Source organism: Arachis hypogaea, chromosome 1 (assembly GCF_003086295.3).
Source record: "Arachis hypogaea cultivar Tifrunner chromosome 1, arahy.Tifrunner.gnm2.J5K5, whole genome shotgun sequence".
In the NCBI taxonomy this organism is placed as follows: Eukaryota; Viridiplantae; Streptophyta; class Magnoliopsida; order Fabales; family Fabaceae; genus Arachis; species Arachis hypogaea.
This window is the reverse complement of record NC_092036.1, coordinates 66,359,940-66,361,666: the sequence shown is the minus strand read 5'-3', so window position 1 is coordinate 66,361,666 and position 1,727 is coordinate 66,359,940. Positions and strand designations below refer to the sequence as shown.

The 1,727-nt window shown below is 41.9% G+C and overlaps 1 non-coding gene across 1 annotated transcript; it reads right to left on the bottom strand.

Moving 5' to 3' along the window:
• Nucleotides 1–279: 279 nt before the first annotated feature.
• On the bottom strand, nt 280–387 carry LOC112716928 (small nucleolar RNA R71). Its single transcript, XR_003160524.1, has one exon. It is a non-coding gene; the product is annotated as a small nucleolar RNA R71 (small nucleolar RNA).
• Nucleotides 388–1,727: the final 1,340 nt, after the last annotated feature.

The following is a 1,727-nucleotide window of genomic DNA, read 5'->3' as shown; positions in this document are numbered from 1 at the left end:
CTTAAGCCTCAATTAGTTTCTCTACTGCAACAGAATTGCAAGTTTCATGGACTTCCATTGGAAGATCCTCATCAGTTTTTAGCTGAGTTCTTGCAAATCTGTGACACTGTCAAGACCAATGGGGTTGACCCTGAGGTCTACAGACTTATGCTATTCCCTTTTGCTGTAAGAGACAGAGCTAGGATATGGTTGGACTCAGAACCTAAAGAAAGCCTGAACTCTTGGGAAAAGCTAGTCAATGCCTTCTTGGCAAAGTTCTTTCCACCTCAAAAATTGAGTAAGCTTAGAGTGGAAGTCCAAACCTTCAGACAGAAGGAAGGTGAATCCCTCTATGAAGCTTGGGAAAGATACAAACAATTGATCAGAAAGTGTCCCTCTGATATGCTTTCTGAATGGAGCATCATAGGTATTTTCTATGATGGTCTGTCTGAACTGTCCAAGATGTCTTTGGATAGCTCTGCTGGAGGATCTCTTCATCTGAAGAAGACGCCTACAAAAGCTCAAGAACTAATTGAAATGGTTGCAAATAACCAATTCATGTACACTTCTGAAAGGAATCCTGTGAACAATGGGACAAATCAGAAGAAAGGAGTTCTTGAGATTGATACTCTGAATGCCATACTGGCCCAGAACAAAATATTGACTCAGCAAGTCAATTTGATTTCTCAAAGTCTGTCTGGAATGCAAAATGCATCAGGCAGTACTAAGGATGCTTCATCTGAAGAAGAAGCTTATGATCCTGAGAACCCTTCAATGGAAGAGGTGAATTACATGGGAGAACCCTATGGAAACACCTATAATCCTTCATGGAGAAATCATCCAAATCTCTCATGGAAGGATCAACAGAGACCTCAACAAGGTTTCAACAACAATAATGGTGGAAGAAACAAGTTTAGCAAAGGCAAGCCTTTTCCATCATCTTCTCAGCAACAGACAGAGAATTTTAAGCAGAGCCACTCTGACTTAGCAACCATGGTCTCTGATCTAATCAAAACCACTTAAAGTTTCATGACTGAAACAAGGTCCTCCATTAGAAACTTGGAGGCACAAGTGGGTCAGTTGAGTAAGAAAATTACTGAACTCCCTCCTAGCACTCTTCCAAGCAATACAGAAGAGAATCCAAAAGGAGAGTACAAGGCCATTAACATGACCTACATGTCCGAATTTGGAGAGGAGGAAGAGGAAGTGAACGCCACTGAGGAAGACCTCAATGGACGTCCACTGGCCTCCAATGAGTTCCCTAATGAGAAACCATGGGAATCTGAGGCTCACACTGGGACCATAGAGATTCCATTGAATTTACTTCTGCCATTCATGAGCTCTGATGAGTATTCGTCCTCTGAAGAGGATGAAGATGTCACTGAAGAGCAAGTTGCCAAGTACCTTGGAGCAATCATGAAGCTAAATGACAAGTTATTTGGTAATGAGACTTGGGAGGATGAATCCCCTTTGCTCACCAAAGAATTGGATAACTTGTCTAGGCAGAAATTACCTCAAAAGAGACAAGATCCTGGGAAGTTTTCAATACCTTGTACCATAGGCACCATGACCTTTAAGAAGGCTCTGTGTGACCTAGGGTAAAGCATAAATCTCATGCCTCTCTCTGTAATGGAGAAGCTAGGGATCTGTGAGGTGCAAGTTGCAAAAATCTCACTAGAGAGGGCAGACAATTCAAGAAAACAAGCTTATAGACTTGTAGAGGATGTTCTGGTAAAAGTTGAAGACCA